The sequence below is a fragment of the Canis lupus genome, chromosome 33 (assembly GCF_011100685.1).
Source record: "Canis lupus familiaris isolate Mischka breed German Shepherd chromosome 33, alternate assembly UU_Cfam_GSD_1.0, whole genome shotgun sequence".
In the NCBI taxonomy this organism is placed as follows: Eukaryota; Metazoa; Chordata; class Mammalia; order Carnivora; family Canidae; genus Canis; species Canis lupus.
Genome location: NC_049254.1, coordinates 13,441,047 through 13,464,151, shown reverse-complemented (window position 1 = coordinate 13,464,151; position 23,105 = coordinate 13,441,047). Strand labels below are relative to the sequence as shown.

Below are 23,105 nucleotides of genomic sequence, written 5' to 3'. Positions count from 1 at the left end.
GTAAAACTTCTGGAATACTTTTTCCCAGGCATGTTATAAACTCTAGTGTGTGAAGAATCTTATTACAATAGAAATAATCCATAAAAAATCCTATGACTGTGGTGATTAAAACTTATAAAGAGAGGCAAAACTGGAACACTTTTACCATCCACAAGATATATTAAAATAGAGATTTATCTTATGTTCTCTAAAAAGTGAGACTTCTCAGTGAACAATAAAGAATGGGAAAACCCAACACTTTAATAGAAACAACAAAACTTTCAAACCTGAATACGATCATTCCTTCAAGTGTTCACATTACCAAATGAATTGAAAGGTGGGCCATCTGCTTCATCAAATAGCAGGACAAAACCACTGCTATAGCAAGAGAGAGCTTTGGTATTTCACAAGAGATTGTCCACAGCTACTAATTTCAAACTTCACTGTCATCTTTTATATTATAATGTACTTAACAGGAAGACCTGGTAACTCTAACAATGTTGAAAACACAGTAGGTGTTCAAAATGATAGTAAGGACACGGTGGTTCAGAGTTTCGTGTATGTGTCCATGCAGGTGGCGCCTGCATGGATAGAGGGGCATACACTGCTTTGCACATGGACACACCTCACATTCTGTAGGTCTTGATGTCTCTCTAATCTGGCAATTCTTCATTGGAATTAGTGTGGCAAAACGGAGAATGTTTAGGACAATGTCCATCAGATAAATCGTAGCTTTCGATTATTTAAGTCTTGTTCAGAAGCCAGTTTCCTCCCCATCTGGCTGGCTCTCTCAAGAAACTTGGGTACTGTAAGTGACTAATGGTAATGTTAGTGCCTTAAAACATTACCTGAAGTGGAACACTTCTGCCATGAAGAGACACTTGGCAATAAATGGTCTTACAGTAAATGTGAAGGAACACTGAAACAGTTATATAATCCAACTGCTTTTTAAGAAAAGTAATATAACCAAGGCAGAGGCAGAACAATTGCAAGCTAAACTAAGCAAGTTGTAAAAAGTTTGAATAAAACTAAAATACAATATTCTTATTCATCATCTTCACAGATTAATTCAAATACAGAAATGCCCTAAAAATACCACCACCACCCTGCCCTGCAAGAATAAAACACCTCAACATGGACTTTAGCCTACCCTTTTGGTACGTATTAATGGAATCCAGGTACCATACAACATCTCCTTAAGCCCAGCTGGACCAATCTGCCTACCTTAAATCTCAGGACATGCACATGAACTCCACTCAGAAAGCCACTGACGGTTAGAGAAGTACTGGCAAAGATCTTAATAAACCCTTGCTGACTCAATGCATACTATAAATGAGTCAGTAGGCACCCAGAAATTTTTGACTGCTCATTTTAAGTTCTTCAGCCCTTTAACACTTATTGATTATAGGACTAACTACCAACTTAAAGGCACAGAGAGACTTTTATGTTTGAAGAACAGCTGCTTTCCTTCATTCAGACTGGGAAAAATAATTATTTGCAGGTAGGCCAGGGCATGCTTATTAACACCAAGTTCAATGGCATACAGGATCAATGAAACATGAACTCTAGTAATATTAATTTACCAAATGTTTACTAAGCAACCTCCACATGCCAGATACTGTTTTCAGGTTTTGGGGATGCAGCCATAAACGAAACAGACTCTCTAGGGTAAAATTAAGTCCTTTAGCATATTGAGGAAGATTATATGAAGAAACTATATGCATATATTCATACATACTTACTACTTATATTTATATGTCTTTGCTCCGATATCCAGTAAATGCAGTACATATTTTATACTAAATGCACAGAAATACTGAGAGCTATCTTATGTGAAATTTGACACCATTAGATCCATTTATTTTCCTGGGGAAATGCACTTTTGTATAACAGAAATCAAAGGGGATACCAATGTCAGTATAAAAATACTTAATTTATCCCCCTTTCAAGGAAATATTAATGCATGGAGTAAAGTCATGCCAGAATTTACTTACACTGCCCTTAACTAGTAAACATCATAACCAGTAGATGTTACTGTTCAGATGAAATACAATGCTAAAATTTATTATAAACAAAGCTTTTTAGTTTGAGTCATTCCTGTAAATAGTTTTATACTGAAACTGAAATCAAAAGTAGCTAAAAGTTACAATACCCTTTAACCAATTAAACTAACATCCACAAAATTAGATCACTGCTCAAAAGCGCATCCTTTAGTCTGTAAACACATAAGGTCAGGTAATAAATTTTACAAGTCAATTTAAAATTATTTTTACACAAAGGCATTTGTTTAAAGTCTCCCAAGTTTGTTTCCTTTTGATTACATTTTGTTTTAGACAGGCATCAAATCATCAGAAACTGAAATTATTCAACTGACATATAGGTACACTTACACAAAATTCAAAGATAAAACTAAGAAAATTAGGTTGAGCCTACATCAGTATTCAACAAGTAAATGCACGATTTACCTGTCACTTATCCCAAACATCCACCAACTGACTTTACCTACTAGAAAAGTTTACCACTCTAAAGTAGAAAGAAAAAAAGAAAATAAAGAAAATAAAAAAAAAAAATAAAGTAGAAAGAAGTACTACACAGATGGTCAGTGAATTGTATTTAGACTATTACTTGAGAAATGCTAGCAACCGTTACCTGACTTACAAGCTGTTATCAGAGGAATGCAGGAAAAGGAGGAGGGAGGAAAAAAAGGATAAAGAAGGGAGTGAGGGAAGCAGGAAAATAAACAGGTAGATGTAACAGATTTGGGAGTCCTTGACCTCTACTGGCATTATTTCTAATACATAATCTTTTCTTTCAGTTTATCAAAATCTCAGGTACAGTTGACCCTTAAATAATATGGGTTTGAATTGCACACAGATTTTTGAGGGGATAAATACAGTAGAGCACTGTATATGTATTTTCTCTTCCTAATGATTTTCTTAATAACATTTTCCTTTCCCCAGCTTACTTCATTATGCAAATATAGTATAGAATACATATAACATAAAATATGTTATAGGTAAAGCTTAGTAGTCTATTAGCAACCAAATTTTTGTGGAGTCAAAGGGTTCCACACAAAAGGGTTGCTCCTAACGCCAACATTGTTCAGGGGATAACTCTCTATGCCATTTCCCTGTTTGAATTCAAAACTGATTCATAAAGTAAAAGAAAACTGCCTTAAAAAATATGAATTGGCTTGATTATAGTAAACAGAAACAGATATAACCCAAAAGAGTAATTGAGTTATTTTTCAACCTAATTTTCAAATACATTCTATTCCTAGAACCAATGAGTACACATAGAAATCAATTTTTCAATGATGTAATTCCTCCATTATACAAATCACTCTGATTTTCAGTTCTTAGACTTGATTCTTTCACTTCAAAGAAACTCATTTCCATGCAGTACTTCAAAGTGTAAGAAATATGAATTCAGTAATTTCAAATGCCTCCCACCCCAATGATCCAAAGTTTTTAGAATTTTAGACTGTAATAAATGAGGTTTTCTTGTTTACAAATTCACCAAAAGTATTTTTTAACTTTCACTTTACTCTTGGGTACAAAAATAAATAAATAAAACCCAACTATGTCTGTTAAGAACTGCATTAGTAGCCCACCAATTCATAAGCTGAAGCCCTACAGGCCAGGCCGAAGTGTCTGTACTTGGGAGACAGGCCCTAAAAGTAGGTAAAGGTTAAGTAAGGTCATAGGGTGGGACTGTTATCCAATAAAACTGGTATCCTTTAAAGAAGGGGAAGTGACACTGGAGCTCACTCTTTCCACATACAGATAAAAAGCCCTGTGACTACACAGAAAGAAGGTGGCCATCTACAAGCCAAGAAAGGGAGACCTCCCCAGAAACAGAATTTGCCTGCACCCTGATCATGGACTTTAGACCCCAGAATTGTGAGAAAATAAATACCTATTGTTTGAGCCACCCAGTCTGTGGCATTTTGTTATGGCCGGCCAAGCAGACTATGTAGTCTCTAAAACTGAAGAGCTTACATTTTTTAGGTAGTTTTACTCTACTGATAATCCAGCTGAATGAGTAACTGACAGCTACAAAGATGGCCCGTTTATTTAATTTTTTTTAATTTATTCATGAGAGACACAAAGAGAGCCAGAGGCAGAGACACAGGCAGAGGGAGAAGCAGGCTCCATGCAGGGAGCCCCATGCGGGGCTCGATCCCGGGACTCCAGGGTCATGCCCTAGGCCAAAGGCAGACGCCAAACTGCTGAGCCACCCAGGGATCCCCTGGCCCGTTTATAAGGAGAAGAATTTGAAACAATTTCAAGAATAATTTACTCCCCCAAATTATTTTACTTACATGTTTTTTGAAATTAAACAAATGAAACAGTCATTTAAGAAATAGCACACAGCGTTGACTCTTAAGAGAGATGGACTATGTTGTGCCTGATTCTGAGAACATGAGGGGAAAATGTCAACAGAGAAGGGTTTTGAAGCAGTCTAAATAATTTAACCCTCATTGGAAAACAGTACCATAAAAATCTTGAGATAGAAATGCTGTTTCTTTTTAAACCAAATAGCATTTGCTCTACATGGTGAGGAAAATTTCAGGGGCGCCAGAGTGGTTCAGTTGGTTAAGCGTCTGCCTTTGACTCAGGTCATGATCCCAGGGTCCTGGGATGAAGACTCACATTGGGCTTCCTGCTAGGCAGGGAGTCTGCTTCTCCCTTTGCCTCTCCCCCTGCCTGTGTGCACACACTTTCTCGCTCTCTTAAATAAATAAAATCTTTTACCAAAGAGAGGAAAAGAAAATTTCAGTGGTACTATCCCCACATCTTGTACCTCACTTTATCAAATTTGATTTGATACTGATCTCATTAATATTCAGAGTGAAGAACATATGTCTACATTTGGCAGTTATACTGTCCTTAAAACTCCTATATTTTCAGTGGCAAGAAGTGAATTATTAGATCATAGAGTGGCTAATATATCTGTAGGATTCACCCTTTCTTTCTGTGTTAAGAATGAAGTCACTCTGTATTTTCAGTAGAACTGTAGAAGAATACATTAGATTCTTAAGCATTCAGGCAATATATTAATACCTTTGGAGGTGTGTGTCTGGGTTTATATATAAATACACAAACATATTTCACACATACATACACCGTCACATGTCTATAAAAGGTATTTTATAGTGCGTTCAAGATTCCTGACCTCTGACCAGTTTTCTTTTTTTAGTACCATTTCTTGAGTGCTTCCTATGTGCCAGGTGCTACGTCAGGCACTTGACATATTTCATTTAATTCTCACAGTCCCACGAGGTAGAGATCATTATCCCATATTAAGATGAGAAAACAAAGTTTCAGAGAGGTTAAATAACTGCCTAAATTCTTTCAATTAAAAAGCACCAGAACTAGGATTTATGCTAAAGTTTTTCTGAATCCACAGATTCAGTCCCCCCCCATCTTAAGGAACTATAAACTATCAAACAAAGCATCGTTTGCATACTCCTACATTTTTAAATCATCTTAATCCACATAGGTCTGGTAGTAATATCTTATAATACCTGTGGGATTACTCAAACCAATATTGGCTAAGGAGTTCGGTGTGCCTACTCATTTTCTAGATGACTATGGAAACAATAATGCATAGCTCCTGTATAATGATTATGATCTCAGTTGGAGGACCTTAGAAAACTCCTGGAATACAACTGTTAACCTTTCTACAGAGTCTGCATTCTTTCTAGGATGGTTCTTAAAACTGATCTTAAGTAAAAGCATTTGACTACTACTGCCTGGTAAAATTATTGTATTACCCCTGGATTAAGCAACTGACTCTTGCTTGGGTTCGGGTCATGATCTCAGGGGTCATGAGATCAAGCCCCCCATCACACTGGGCACGGGAACCTGCTTAAGATTCTCCCTTTCCCTCTCTGCCCCTGCTCAAAAAAACAATAAACAAAAACAAAAATTATCTACATCACAATAATGTAAGTCTACTATATACACTAGAACCCTTTATACTCCATGATGGGAAGAGTTCTAACATTTTAAATATGAAGAAACTCTTGAACTGTGCAAATTCCTCAGTCCTTAAAACTTGTCACAGATAGGGCATCATAGCTCAATGAGTTCTATATAACAAAAATGAAAGGTTTCGTGGTCAAATAATTTTACACGTTAAAGAGATTCACTGGAAATTATGGACTTCTTGGAAGCTTAATATACGACATGCACTCTTGTCTCTCTAGAAGAGCCATAGGTGGGATGCAGATATTATAGTTAAAATATGAACTGTGCCTCCTGATCAGACTTTCCCTACCCCATCCCCTTAAAAGGCCACTCCTATCCTGTGACATAGCAGTTGACCATGCGACATGCTTTGGCTAGTAAAATGAGAGGTAATGACATGTGCTACTTCCGACCAACAATTTTAAGAGTCACATTTCTACCACATTCCTTTTTTCCTTCCACCTTGAAAGAGTTATGCATCCCAGAGAGGTTGCTCCTTTAGCTTTGGTCCAGGAACGAAGACAACATTGAGCACAGCAGCAGTAGATTCATCAAGATGAACAAGAGTGAGAAATAAAGTTTTACTGTTATAAACCACTAAGATTTGGGGACTCTGGATAATGAAACATAACTTTGCCTAAGCTGAATGATATAATCATGTTTCCTAGATTTACTGGACCCTGGAATCCTTTGGCCATGTAACATCTTCCAGGATTTGCTTCCTAAATTACTCCTGGTTTCATATGACATCTTTTCTATTCTATTTCTTAATACTGTATGTAAGATGATCATAAATGTAAGCTAGAAATATACAGTGTCATCTTAAGCTTCTTAAATTTTATCAGCAATTTGAATTTGTATCAATTTTTACAGTCAATAAAAAATATTTTATTGAAATAATCTGACATTCAGAAATCATTGATCACATGGCCACTTAGGTAAAGACTGCCATACTAATGCTGATTAACAATTCGGTTTTCTGAACAGATCAGATAAAGTGTCCAGTTTTACTTTCTATAGATGTATTCATATTCAGCAAACTTAGAATACTGCTACAAATCTAATTTTCTTTCAACCTCACTACATTCAACTCCCTTTTGGATTAACAATTAACATATTTAAAATTCCAGTATCAATATTCAACTATTCTGTAGTCTATTCTGCTGACCCAATAAAACCAAAATCAACTGGATGATAACTGGCACTCAATCCAGAATTTGTATTTGAAACTTAATTGTGCCTTAAAGGATAGCACAGAAAGGAGGATAAATGATTAACTAAATCTCAGTCTTCTCACTGGTATTAAAATTTTGTTGGTGTTTAAATATCCTAGGAAATACACATTCAAGCTAAATTGTACATATTTTACTATGTATTTAATCTTAGATAATGACATTCAGAAGAATGACTCAGAGGCCTTTTATTTATACTCATATGATAAAAGCAGTATTCATATATATATATTTACTAAAACACGAAGGTAGCCATAGATATTTTAGACAGATTTGAAAAGCTAACAAATCAAAATACTTAAAGACAGGAAAGATTTAAGATAAACTTTCAATTACTCAAAAAATTAAAGAATAAGTTCATGTTCTGAAAACTGCAACTAAACAATATTTATTATCTTTGTTCATTTTAATTTACTTCAAATTCCTGTCTTTAAATCACCAGTTCACCATCAAGTGTTCAGACATCAATAAAGCAATCATACATTTTATTACCAGATTGAGATAACTCAGCATTTAAGTAATCATTATTAAAATTAATCTTAAAATACTATTGCCATATCTTAAAACCATTAAAAACTTTTCTCCCAGAAACAGCTTTGAAAATAACTTATGTACAAAGGGACAGAATTATAGTAATCTGAGTTTCAGAGTCTGATATAATTTGTCACATAGATATTTTACAACCTCAACTTTTTCTTCACTGGGTGGTTCATATTCAAAACAGTTTCATAACACTGCCATACCTTCCTCTATTATTTTTAACAGATTAAAACAAACACCTCATAATGCTTTGATACTGGCTCACTTTTCAATCAAAGCCAAAGGCAGTACAAACAAAAATAGCTTATGAGGAAGAGATCGATTTAATATTTATTTAGGCATGTAACCTCTACGTATTCAAGACTTGAATAAATTGACTTCTCACCAACAGCAGCAGATTACTGTGGAGAAACAAATCAGATTTTGAAATAGGTAATTTTTAAAAATTCATGATTTTAACGGAAAATTTTACTTACTTGATGATGGAGATTAAAACATCACTTTAAAAAATAGTAAAAAATTCACAAACAAAACAAAACAAACCACCACACAAAATTATCACACTTCCCTGATCAATATGGAAAGTGAATGCATCAGATGGGAAAGAGTTGAAACCAACTCTGACAGCACATAGTTCTTGACTGCTTCACTGCTTCTAGGTAAGTAAGATACACCTGCAGTACTGCTCTTACCGGTCAAGTCAAGACTTTCCATTGTGATTTTAATGGAACATCAGAATTTCCAGCTTCTGTGATGCAGCAGGATTCTGTGAAAGACCCAGAGCAAAGTGGTTAAATAGTGAGCCAAGAAGGGCTTTCAAACAAGGCTGACACTGTCCTTTGGCAAAATTATACGCCCCCCGAATGAATAATAGCCAAATAATCAAAACTAGGCAAATTATTAAAAATCTCTATGCTAACACTATTTAGAGAAAGTGGCCCGAAGTGTTTATTGTCAACTTTAATTAACAAAAAGACAGTCATTAACATCATTCAATGGGAATTCTGAATTTAGAGTTACAAAGATTTACAGGCAATCATTTCTCAGGTTTTTAGCTAAAATTACAGGCAAATTCTCTGAAAAAACAGGATGTTAAACTGACATCCTAACTAGATTCAAGTCATTTTAAATGACTGGCCCAACCCAACCAGATAATTGTGCTTCATATATTAATATCATGTAATTTATCTTTTAAGTGTTTTAAGGATCATGAGTGAATAATACTTTTTTTTTTTTTAAGGTGAGTAGGGGGAGACATCCACAGAAAAAAAATGTTACCAAAAAAATTACTTTCTAGCTGAAAGTGATGAAGTAACTATAGGAAAGAGGATCAAAATCAGCAAAAGGTTGTCCGCAAAAATTAAATGGAACATTTTAATTATACTGCAAATATGGACATATGCCTGAACTGTATCACTTTTAAGAATAAGTTATTTCAGTTTCTATGTGAGATACATTTGTTTATAGTTTCTCGAATGCTTCAATGATCATACTAAATTCACACTCAACCAAGAGAGACAATTTCCTACCCCACTTCAGATTATGATATTTCTTTACAATTAGCAGGCTCTAACACACCCTACTGGATGTGAAACCGGATATCACCTACTGGCTTACAGCTCTACTGAAGTTTTTTTCCCTAATCAGCCACCACGACACGGAAGAACTTACATTAAATATAAAAAATGAGTAATGATTCATCTGAGAAATCCTTTCTAGACTTAGATGATTCAGTTGTCACCCAGTGCTACTGCAGATAACAATAGCTAGAAGCAATGAATAAAATATTAAATGGTCTCATGTGGTTTCATACAAGATACTACTCATTCATCCCTATTTTTTAAAACGAGTATGGATGAAAAAATAAATCCAGATCTTTGAAGCAAACTACAAAGGACACATGTGAATACCTTCTAATTAAATGACTATGTGTTTACTAAGGAAACGTACAATTCCAAAATTCAAGGAGTGGTGTAGAAGTCTATTCTTAATGATCATAAAACAGGCAACTAACATTATTAAAAATACGGTTTTAAAAAATAGACTCTCATATATCTAATTACATAATTTTCTTCATTTAATCCATAAAAGCCAGTACAGAAAAGAACCATTAAGGGATCCCTGGGTGGCGCAGCGGTTTGGCGCCTGCCTTTGGCCCAGGGCGCGATCCTGGAGACCCGGGATCGAATCCCATGTCGGGCTCCCGGTGCATGGAGCCTGCTTCTCCCTCTGCCTGTGTCTCTGCCTCTCTCTCTCTCTGTGTGACTATCATAAATAAATAAAAAAATTAAAAAAAAAAAAAAAGAAGAAAAGAACCATTAAAATAAACAGTGTAAAAAAAAAAAGAGAGAGAGAGAGAGAGAAAGAAAAACTGTAAAATAAATGACTAAATCATGAATAACTATAAAAAACTGTCAGATAAACAAATTGGCATAAATGAAAAGAAAACTTTATACTGCCAAAACTGGGGAAGGAGGGCCCATCCTTACTTGATGGTGTGCATTTAATTCTTACTCTGGTTTGAAGACTTGTTTACTTTTTGTTTTTAGTTTAAGAAGTGAGCACATGGGATCCCTGGGTGGCTCAGCGGTTTAGCGCCGCCTTCAGCCCAGGGCATGATCCTAGAGTCCCAGGATCGAATCCCATATCGGACTCCTTGCATGGAGCCTGCTTCTCCCTCTTCCTGTGTCTCTGCTTCTCTCTCTCTCTCTCTCATGAATAAATAAATTTTAAAAATCTTTAAAAAAAAAAAAAGTGAGCATATGCTATCTGAGAAATAAAATATGCTAACATTTCCTGTATACAGAACTTCTTTTAGGAGCTCAGAAATAAATTCTCAACTAATCTATCTATATAAACCATAACTATACCTTATTTTGACTACCATTCTGTAATTTATCAACTGTGATACAACCATCTCTGGATAAGTCAGGACGAAGAGGTAAGGAGGCTGACAATGCTGGTATGCTGTGACCAAGAGGGGTTTTAAAATTCAGGGTAACAAAGAAATCTTGTTGAACTTAACGGACTAGCAGAAGCCAGGGAATCAGCCATGGAGTAGAGGTCAATTTCAAGGCTGAAGATCCTGCCTGAGACAGACTCCCTTTGAGTTCTCTGATAGCCAACCTCAGAGACTCCAGATTTTATCTGGCTCTTACAAATACCCACGAGTAGTTTCAGAAAAGCAGTTTCAGCATAAGCTGCTCTGCATTTAAGTTACAAATCCTTTACAAGGTTCTGATTCGATGGAAAGGGGTGGCTGTGTGATGGGTCTGGACCGGGGGTGGGGGGACCTGGGGAAGATGCCTAGGCATGAAGACAGCCCTGCAGAATGGAGAGTTGAGCGTGCACTTCCACCAGAGCCAGGACAGACCTTCGCCTCAGGTCATGGTCAGGAGGCCCGTGTTCTCTGAGTCCCACCTTGGCTTCCTCTCAACCCTCACTCTCATCCTTAGTTTACACTGCCTCATTAAGACTCTGTGCCCTTCCCCTTTTCAAGGCCTGTTTCCCACCCGTGACCCTGCCATCCCCAGAGGATGCATACCTCGCCGGACTGTTCAGCCACAGATTAGGATTCCCTCTGCGAAACTGTATGGCAGGTGGGAAAACGATCTATTAATATCTATTATTTACCTCTTAACCACAAATTGGACATCTGACTTGGCATGTGAAAAACCTATCTTAAAGATCGGGCCTCAGCAACCACTAAACGATCCCAAAGCAACTGGCTTTCTGGCACAGCTTACACATTGCCCCTTGGGGTGCTACGTTTTGAAAGGCTTATTATACTAAAAAAAAGGTGAGGTGCCACTTCTTAGAATGAGACAGACTCCCAATTAGTGTTAATGTACAGTATAACATTCAAAGGCACATCACAGTAAAACCCCTTCTATGCCAACACTGTGTGTTTTGCACCCTAGTGTCATTACTACCCCGTCGGTGCAGAAGGGACTCCAAGGCAACCATGTTGCCCACTTATATGGAAGAATATTTTATCCCCATGAATGACTGCTTTTCTGATGTTTTCATCAATTCTCTGGGTAATAGATTAAGCTTTAACTAACTCATTTTCATACATAACCTTAATTCAATCAAGCTCAATAAAAGTCATTCTGGACTGCAATTATTTGCTAAGGAACAATTACATTCAAATGGAAAAAAAATTTTGTTAGGCATGATACAATGCCATGGTACAGATGCCTCTCCATTTATGGCACCAGAAACAACAACAAAAATAGCCAAACTGCTAGAAAAGGAAATAGATTTTTTCCTCATCCTCCTGAACCTAGGATACTCCTGGTTTTACACCTGAAGAAAACAAAAAACAAAAGGGAGAAGCCAAGAAAGCACATTTGAAAATTATTATTTTCAATGCTTGCGCTTTTGAAAGAGACTGTGTTTCTACTCTAAGAGTCAGTCTGACCTCTGAGAGCCAAAACAAGTCCAGGTCACAAATAACAGTCTTTATACCTACACTGTCACTAAATCTTTCCCTAGTTTCCTCCATTTGCCCTGGAACATGTATTCCAATCCCCATACTTTACAATGCAGGGTTTTCTTAAAAGAATTTTACTGTCTTAGAACTATTTTTTTTACCTGAGTACAATTTTTAGATTTTTCCCATCTCACTCTTTTATATACTATATGCTTACAAATAAAACTTAAGGGCAGCCCTGGTAGCGCAGCGGTTTAGTGCCGCCTGCAGCCAAGGGTGAGATCCTGGAGACTCTGGATCGAGTCCCACGTCAGGCTCTCTGCGTGGAGCCTGCTTCTCCCTCTGCCTGTGTTTCTGCCCCTCTCGCTCTCTCTGCATCTCTATAAATAAATAAAATATTTAAAAAAAAACTTAAATACAAATGCCAAGCTCTCCCTTCTGTAGAATACAACATAGTCCAGGGATGTAATGAAAGCCTTCCCTGTCCTCTGTGTGCCTAAGGCCTCCCACCCACCCCACTCTATTGCATACCCCTTTAATCTCCCCAACAGTGGCATCAGTAGCACAGTCCTGAAAAGGCATACCAACTGTTTTGCAATTTTGGCCAGTGAATTGCACATCTCAGGTCACTGTGGTGCACCAAAGGCCAAGGGATGCTTTTTTTTCCCTAGAAATAAGCTGATAGTCTGACTTCCAGTTAAGTCACTTCCTGAAATAAAATATCTTCATATGAACAAAGATAAATGCAGAGAGAGATATATATATACTTATACCCACATACATACACATACACATATACACATACATATATATGCTTTTTAACAAGTGCTGTCTTTATTCATACATTATATTGCCAACACTTTTGTTAAAATCTTCATACTTGAAACCTAAATCACAGCTATTTCACAGGCATTTTGGCCAGGTACCAATCTTTAACAGATATTACAAGTGTCAGCTATACTGAAAATGGAAATCTCTTAAAAGAAATTGCAAATCTGAAGTACCTCTTTGTCACCTTCCCACCCCTACCCTTGCATTTCCTCATGACCCAGGGCCTTTTGGCTGAGAAATCTTAAACACGGTAATAAAAGCAAAGCAAGAGTTCTCTAGATATCTGACAGTAAACCAAAGTAACTACTAAGTCATCACAGATTTGTCCATCTGTTTGGACTTCCCAGTAAGCTGTTAGAAAACACTACCAGGCAGAGACCAAAAATTCTAGCAATCACTATTTGACATGAACCTCTTAAAATAGCAAGATGAAAGATTCGGAAATCTTCTCCCTCTCAGCTCTCAATACTGACCCATTATAAAATTATGCTTTAAAAACTACCTGCCACTTAGCTGTATGCCAACAGCACAGAGATGCAAATGATCTAACCTTCTACAGCTTGAGAAATTATTAATGACCACCATGTATTAACACTGCAAAAGGTAGTATAGGAGGTGCTGTTTTTTAGAAGCTCATGATCTAGTTGGGTGATCACACTCACCCTCTGTCTCACATACACACCTAGACACAGTTAAGTAATAACAGCAATGTATGTCGAAATGGTAAGCCAAGAATTCAAAAGTTAGGATGCACAAGGGAATCTTTATGCAGAAGATGAATAAAGCTGGAACATGAAGCACTAGTGCAATTTAGGATACGGGAGAAAGGAGTGTTCCAGGGAAGAAGCATGCTGGAAGGGAGAGGAAACCGACCAGGCTAAGATGCAGGGTTCACATCAGAAAGTGGACCATGAAACATGGGTAGATGAGAAAGTAATGCAATTTGCTATTTTTTTTCCTCTCCATAGTCTCAGAGAACGGAGTATAGTTGGCATTGTAGTGTTCTGCAAAGCACACTGACCTCAAGGACCAAACCCTGCACCCACTATTGGCTACCCTGCAACCATGGGCCAATTCCTGGGACTCTGCATCTCCATCCCTCACCTGCAAAATGGAGATAACATTCCCTCCATCTCTAAAGGTTGCCTTAAGTTATTATAAGATATAAATACTAAGGGCTTGGCATAACAGTACATGCTCAATAAATGTTAATAATCTCAGTAGAGTTAAAACTAAATGATAGAAAAGCATTTAACAGAGTTGTGTTGTGAATGCACTGAAATTGGCCTTAAATATTCTCAGCACTTGGATGCTAAGTGAGTTGCTAGTTTTTCCAGTGGGGTTTTGCTGTAGATTTTGTTTTAATTTAGGTGGTTTTAACATATGTTTAACTCTGACAATCTGAACAGCCACTTTTTACTCCTAACAATTTCGAGGTACATTAGCTGATTTGATAATATGGATATTTTATTATAACGCTCATTTGCCATTAGATTGTTGTTTCAGGGACCATGGTAGAACCATGAATTTCTGCAGTTTCCAGAAGTAGAGGTGGAAAATGAATAGGCATTAGTCCCGTCAGCTGGCTTGGCAGGGAAGCACTGAATGCCTCTTTTATACTCTTGTGAACTATATAAATGTGCCTTTGACCTTCTCAGGCAGGGGAAATTGCACATTTAAGGCAGAAGGAGTTTCACTTCCAGGAAGAGTATAAAAACATGCTTGCCAGCAGCTACATCAGGAGTACCAACAGGGAACCCCCAGGTACTTTGGGAAGATTCATTAGCTCTATCAAGCCACTGAGCACTGAGCTGGAAAATAAAACGTTAGGATAATCTCGGCCCTGTGGGATAACGTGCCTATGCATTACGTGGGTTAAACCAAATAAACCCTGGCCTACACACTTTAGAAACTAGCCTGAACCTTCAGGGAGGCATTCTGTGAATAAAAGTCAGTGGAGAAACCGGAGGACCACCTTGTCCCTTGAAGAAAGGGTTCCTTTAACCTGCTTCCACCTCGACAGTAATTCACAATATACAGAAAATCACATTTACTTAAAAAACTTAGTACAAAGTCATTCAGTTAAAAAATGGAAGTTAGTCCTTTGTAATTTACATTAACTTTAAATCTGAGAGGTAAACGTCACTAGCATTTCCGTTTTTTTCTTGAATCAAATTGCACAATTTAAAGAAATATAAAAATATAACCAAATTGTGTGATATTATTAAAAAGCATACTTCGATTGAACTTTATATTGTGTGTGTGTGTATCTTTTTTAACCTGTACTATTCAAGAAAGACTCCTCGTCCCTTTCAAGTGCCTTAGTGTATATTTGGTAAATAGCTTAGCTTCAGAAAGACTCTGGTCCAGATATGTTAATTACAAGAATATTCCTGATATGAAAACACAAAGAATCTGTTCAAAGGTGACCCACAGAAAGTGTCAATACACTCTATTTGAAGTTATTTATTCACAAAGCAGTTGTTCCTGGGATCAATAATACTATGCAATGCTTACTTTAAATCAGGAAGATCTAAGAAACTTTCCCTAGAGGGAAACAGGGAAGTCCAATTACAATAAGACAAACCCAAAAAGGTTAAATGACTGGACAAAAGGTATTCACCTGGTTTGTGACCAATAAATACCCCAGGTCTCCATAGTGGTTTTCCTCCACACTACTAATCCTTCAGGATGTGACATCATTTCCCACTAGAGATTCCAGTAAGTCATGGAATTATAGATGCTGGAGGCATATGACAGCTGGAGTCCACTCCATTCAACCCCTTGCACCACAGCAATGTAGAGTCAGAGCTAGGCCAGAACCCAGGGCTCCAGTTTGCCACCAATAGAACAGCAGGATGCTCCAGACCAGGTTACATCAGATCCTTATTCTCCCTGTGGTCTTCAGAGCAATAATGTTCAGCTGGAAAAGGATCATAAAATAGGGCCTAACTTTCTACTCTCCAGGTTTGAAGGCTAGGGAATGCTTCTTGGCTTCTTTCCCCTTCCTACTCTATAAGGAGAGAATGATATTTTTTAGTTGTAGAAATGAGAATGCAAAATATCTCTGTGTTTCTAAATATTCCTATAAATACCTTGGAGTAAAAATGTTAAAGTTGATTTACATGTGTGGAGGAAGGGAGTCTATGGGAACTCTGTACTTTCCACTTTTGTGGTAAACCTAAAAGTGTCCTAAAAATATAGAGTTTATTAAACTTCAAAAAATGTGAATGACAATGTACTTCATTCTAACAATATTAAAACTAAATACTGACTATGGGATACCTGGGGGACTCCGTTTTAAGCATCCAATTCTTGATTTTGGCTCAGGTCATGATCTCAGGGTCCAATTCTTGATTTTGGCTCAGGTCATGATCTCAGGGTGCTGAAATAGAGTCCTGCCTCAGGCTCTGCAATCAGCGGGAGTCTGCTTCTCTCCTTCTCCCTCTGCCCTTCTATCTCCCTCTCTCTCGTTAAAATAAATAATTACAGTTTTTTTTAATTAAATACTGACTAAAAATGACAAGATGGACTGCTGAATCGCTCAGTCAGTTAGGCATCTGCCTTTGGCTCAGGTCATGATCCTGGGTCCTGGAATGGAGCCTTGTATTTTGCTCCCAGCTCAATGAGGAGCCTGCTTCCTCCTCTCCCTCTGCCACTCCCCATGCCTTGTGCTCTCCCTCTCACATACGCATCTTCTCTCTCTCTCTCAAATAAATAAATAATAAAATAAAAATGACAGGACAATGACAGTTGAGAATGTATAAACAGTTAACTCTCCTTTAAGTATGCTGACTCCCACCAGAAATACCTAGTACCGATTTAAATTACATCATCCATTAAAACTAAGCACATGCCCTACAACAACAACCTCTGTATAGTACAAATGCTCCACTAAGCCTCAATAAATGCCTCTGCATTAGCTGTTACTCCTCCTATGACAGTCAATATTTAAAGCAATATAAAATATTTGGTTCAAATTATACCAAATCAAAAAAAAAATCAAAGAAAATATTCTTAAAGTATTCCCACTGGTAAACACAAAGGAATCCTTTGTCACTGATTCCAGTAGAGCAACCCTTTAGAGCTCACTGTTCTACAGCCCCAGGGGCCACTGATTACATGGAATACAAGGTGAATAGTTAAAGACGTATCCTGAAGCAGACCTAGAGACATCCGTAATAGCCATGGTTCACAAAACTGCTGGTAAATATTTTTAAATTTTAATTTTATAATTAACAAAATCAGATTTCCAAGTTAAAAAGGAAACTTATTGTAAAAGCCTTTTTTAAATGGGAAAGTAATCAGCCACAAAAGTGCATTTTTCTATACTGGCTTTTCTTAAGTAGATTATGAGACATAAATGTATTTGCCCACCCAGTGTACATGTATCTCCCACTTTCTGGTAAAAGCACTCTGATTTTTGGGAAAATTTTCCTCTTTGCTCACAGACCATGTACATTGGGTGGGACTAATCTAATTATACCCAAGTCTCAGGAATAGAAAGAGCACACAGGCTTGCCAATCAGCTTATTCCATCTACTCAGATACTGTGGCTGGGAGAGAAATGGGTATGAAACCTGAATCGGGGCACAATACAGAAAACAACAGATGTGTTACTCTCTACTATTACTAGCACTTAAAGCAAAAGGAGAAAAGAAAGTAGCACTTAAAGCAAAAAGGAGAAAAGAAAGTAGAATGATTACATTTTTGTTGCAAAAAGAGAAAAAGAATGTAAAAGTACAGGACCCCATACATACCTCCTGAAAAGAAATGAAAGGGAGCACTGACTTAATTTTACTTTATTTCAAATCCTAATTTCAACAAATTAATTCCAATTTTTGGGCACATTATGACAATCAGAGATGTTTAAATGTTCAACCTGTACTCCTGCAACTACTAATTTCTCTTTTAATTTATATTTCCTATAAAGAAAAGACTCAGGTTTCAGCAAAAAGACTGAAAGACTGGCTAATGTTAATCTGACATCTAAAACCAATTCTACGGGCATTTCCCATGTCTTGAAATTTGTTATGTGTGCTTTATGCTTATGTACATAGATAGTGGCACACAATTCACTTTTCCATGCTTGAAATTATATATTTTCTTAGGTTAAGGAAGAGGAGGAAAACATAACATGGGATAGTTGGGAATACAACGTTTTGATTTGTGATAGTTACCGTGCAGATTTCTAGGAGGAGGGGAATAAAAATAACAACCAATTTCTGAAGAATTAAAATATGATACCAAAACTATTCTATAAACAATTTTTTAAAGGGAATCTACTTTGTAATTTGACTTACTTTTATAGTCATACTCAATAAAGAACCAAAGAGTTGGGTATCATATAATGTACTGGAAATTATTTTCTTTACAATTATCTCTCATATCAGCTTATTTGACCCAGGCCTTTTTCATAAAAGTTGAACATAAATATGTGATGTGTTTACCTATGAACATACACATAAAACCAAAAATCTCAACTTCTAAATACTGAATTCTATGGTTACTCAGATTTCCAGAGAGTTTGCTATAATTTAAAAGCAACAACACAAGTACTTGTTCCCTACTTTGAAGGTAAGATCAGGAAGATAAGGAAGTATCATTTAAATGTAAATTCAGACCTAGGATATACTTCTAAACATTAGCTGTATCAACAATGCTTTTATATTTTTCAGAGGTGCCAAAAACCTGATCCAACAACACCGTTAAAACTCAACTTCAATTTGAGTTGAAAAACTCTACTTTAGGGGTGAACAGATACAGGAAGAATAGGAATAAATTGTGGATTCTGATTCTGGCGTGTAATTCATAGTCTTCCATGAATCTAGTCGGCATCAAGAGTTTTATATAAAGAAGCTTGGGGAAGCTTCAAGATACAGTCTACAATACAGACTTGATTAGATTTGAAATTTTATAGTTTATATAGTAAAACCTGCAACAAAGTTCATTATTTTTGCTAACAAGATAATTTTAATTAACTAATTAGTTTCCTTTTATCCCATACTTCACTCTCATTCTGCTTCCTCCCTCCAAAGCAACCATTTTAATGTGTGTATGGAGTGTTTTTAAAGTGTGCTATTTTTACACAGAACTGAAAATGGCACATCAGATAAACAGAGGTAGAGGAGAGGACAGACACTATTAAAGGAACTCACTTTTGTAGTTTCAATATGAGAAATCAAATAACACTTCTACTTATTTGCTGAGCTATTCTTTCTTTCTCAGAACAAAATGGAGTTGAAAATTCAATTCTCTGCCCATCCCACCTTCACCACCACTCTGAACTGGGTAACCCAACTCTTGGTAAAAAGGATGATAGGAATTAGGGCAGGAAAAGAGATGGCAATGATAAGGCTAATGTGAACCTGATAATACCAATATATCACATGATACATATTTCAGGAATACTACAAAGCAGCTGTAACCAGAACGTTACATTTCATTGGAAGGTTCTAAGAAACATCATAGTTTCTGCCCCATGAACATTCAACTGCTCAACAAAGAGTCTCAACAAACACAGAAGTGTTTGGTTCATGTGTGACATGAATATTTAAAATTAGAAGAAGAAAAGTACTATAGAACTGATCCTAAGCAAAATTAAAGCTGAGGTTTGGTATCTTCAAACTTTCTTCACAAATCTTCTCCTCTCCCCCCAAAGATTCTTCACCCTACCACAAGTACTAGCAAGTTTCACTCCACCATCCTCCACATCAAAACCTGCTTTTACATGAATGACTGAGAACATTTACAATATTGAGGAGTAAAATTTGCATGCTAACAGGCACTATTAAATTTAAGTTAAAAAATCTCTAAATGCAGAGTAATAAAAGTAGGTAAGTAACATGAAAGCACATCCACAGATTGATATGTAAGCACTGAATTCTTTGTTTATACCACTGAAAAATAACAGGTAAACTTAGTAGCATCAATTGTAACAAATAAAAATCAGAAAGCAGAGAACAGGGGATGCCTACCTTAACTGAAAAGCATGTAAAAAGACATATTGCAATAGAAGTTAGCAGTGTAAAGTACTCAAAAAGAAACTAGAATTAGAAGAACTACATCGTTCAGCAAGGAAGGGCGAGAGCCCACTCTACCCAGGGTTGTCTGTATCAGGTGAGGACGGAGAACTCAGAGTGCCTCTGGACCAGATCAGGGGCTGAGCAACCCTATTGGGGGCAGAATGGCTGAAGGAAAAAAAAATGTTACACTGGAAAAGAAGAAATGCTGTTACATACCCTTTTGGAGTCTCATGAGGAAGAGGTATCAGTTATAATTTTATAAGGTGGTGTCAGACTTTAAAGCTGTAATCAATTAACAGATGTTTCTAGGAGGCAGTCTGGGGTGTTCAGCCGGAGGAAACACTTTCTAACTGTTAGATCTGTCCAAAAATGAAGTGAGTTTCTCTTGGATATTTTTCCATCCATGGAGATATTCAAGCAGAAACTTTAGTAGGAGTTATTACATGGGGATTCACATAGGGCACTGATGACTGATCTCTATGCCTTAGTCTAAGACCCAAGCATTCCAAGATTCTCTAGTTTTCTAAAATCAAAGCAAGTGAGAGCTAGAAGCCATGAGGCTTGAAATCCATTTATGCCCAGAAGTCATGGTGCCCAGCAACCAGAGCTCTATGTCTTTGTTCCAAGTGCCCAATGTGCTAGTGCAATAATATAGAACAAAGGAAAGTTTAGTTATTTGTACTTTAAATTACAATGAAGCCAGTAGTAGTCAAATTGTTTAGACAACTAAAAAAAACTGTCATATGCTAGGTTCTAATTAAAACACAATACAGATCTTTTCATATAACCAAAGATTTAATATTAATACAATTCAATTATAACCTAAGTTATGCTCATATTGTTTCAAAGAATTGAAACTGATTAATATAAGAAATTCAAACCAAACAGTATTCTTATCTATATTCAAGAACTGTTCTTTGGAATCCAAAACACTTTACAGACATTCAAATCTATAAAAATTATTATAGTAATTGATAATAACAAGTCTTTATTCCCATTTTAATATATTTAGAAGACAGATGCACCAATAGCTATAGTTATACTCATCAACTTCACAAATAAGAAAAAAAATATTTCCAAGAAAATATTATCGGTGGGTAAATCAAACACAAAGCTTTTCTAAGTGTCTTTTATTAATCATTATTTTATTAACATCCCAAAAGATTAGGCTACTAGTTTAAGAGAGCAAAGAATTTGTCAGATATTCGCATTTGACTAGGGATCTTATTTTCTAATTTGTATCTTACAGATTTAGGTCCACATTTTTATTTCATTACCTTAGGAAATTTGCTTTTCAGCATATTTTTAGCTGAACTTGCAGGGTGGAAAAGGCACTCTGGGATTGAAGATCATGAGGTTAATATTTTGGTGGGATTAACAAACCTCATAATTGACTTCCTGAGGGAGTTTGCCATTGTTCCCTGCCAGAGGACATTCCCTTTCAGTTAAAATTCCACCGTACAGATAACTACTTTGGTACCTGCCTGGTGAATTCTTTTTGTAACTGAACATTTTTATTCTGTGAACCCTTCTCTAAAGGCTATCCCAAACACGTAACATAAGAGCAAAACACAAACTCTCACAACCCTACCTAACTTTTCAAATTTTATTTCCTCAGTAGAAATGAACTTTAAATAAATTATATGTAGATATACCTAGATACTTCCAAAAAGTGAAAAGGACTAATAAACAAGTAAAAATAAGCATTTCTAAGACTCCATGAAAGGTTCCTGCTAGGATCTGTAATAGAGACAGGTTAGCATGCCCTTGACTATCAGTGCTAAAGTAAGGCAATTAGATTAAGTAAGTATTCTAAAAACCATTTTCAATTTGGTTTGGAGCTGAGCAAAGGATCTCTTCCCATAAATGAATTTTTCTTAAAATGATAGGTTATATGCAAACATAACTTAAAAAGTTTTTAAATACATACAATTTTAAGTAACTATTATTGATATTTATTATGGTTAAAAGTAAATTTTATAATTTATGGGTATAGGTCAGATAGGTAGCAACTGGAGAGGAGAGAAAAGGCCTTTGGTAGCTAGGAAAAATGATCTGGGATTGAAATGTCACTAGGGTACTATGGATAATGCAAAAAATAAATGCATATGCACTGGTAACATTTCTATGCAAGACACCCCTACTTAAAAAAAAAAAAAAAAAAAGACAATGTATTTTGTCTTTGTCAAAACAGAAGCCCCAAACTTGCTTTAAGTTAGCTTTTCCTTTTTAGTTGTTTTTAAGCTGATTCTACGCAAGGAGAATGGTTTTAGCTCAAAATGGGAGAATAAAATTTATACTATGTATCAACCACAATCTTGCATAAAATCTAGATATCCTAAGCCAGAAGACTTATTTGAAACTGTAGTTCCCCACCCCCACCCCCCAACACTTAACTTTCTCCCACTGCACAGAAATTCTCTGGTTGACTATCTCATGCTTTCTTTTCATCTAAATATCTTCACTATTTTCATCCAAGTGGCTTACCATCAGCACGCCTGCCTGGGGCATTTTGTGAGGTAGATGTGATAAGGCCAACAACAGTCAGATGCACTGAGTGAAATGGGGGATGAACCCAAAAATGAGCCCAAGGGCTCATTGACAAAATGGGAATACCCTACTATCATGGAAAAGCTGAATGTCCAGGTGGTTACAAATGAGGAGGTAGCTAACACTATGTTCTAGTTGGCAGAGATCAGTTTATACTCCTTTCTTTTACATGGAATGTTCCATCGAATAAACCAGAAAACAGTTGAGCAGAGAGCAGGATTTGTGAATGATTCAAATACACATGGGTTAAACCTATAGTCTAGATGAGAGAGGTCATCTGAAGTCTCAGGGAACCCTCACAGCCTGATCTCTCAACAGTTCCCTGAGCTCAGCACTAAGGGAAGAGTAAGGAAAGTAGCCTGAGATTATTTTCAGGGGTCCATGGTGACCTGTTGTCAGGACATGCTAATCCTCAAGTTCCAAACTCCCTATGGAGCATGCTACAGCCTGCCAGGTGCCTACACCATTCTATGACTTTTCCTTACATTTACAATCCCTCGTATTTCAAAAGATCTCTACATACTGAAGCATATTTCAC

General features: G+C 36.6%; 1 protein-coding gene across 9 annotated transcripts in view; it reads right to left on the bottom strand.

Annotated features, from left to right (window-relative positions):
- BBX (BBX high mobility group box domain containing) overlaps positions 1 to 23,105 on the bottom strand; it is a 268,781-nt gene that overhangs the window by 151,150 nt on the left and 94,526 nt on the right. For 8 of the 9 annotated variants that reach the window (XM_038582723.1, XM_038582722.1, XM_038582727.1 and 5 more), the window contains exon 3: positions 8,419 to 8,492. The gene's annotated coding sequence lies outside the window, so the exon portion shown is untranslated. The other variant, XM_038582726.1, reaches the window with a different exon arrangement.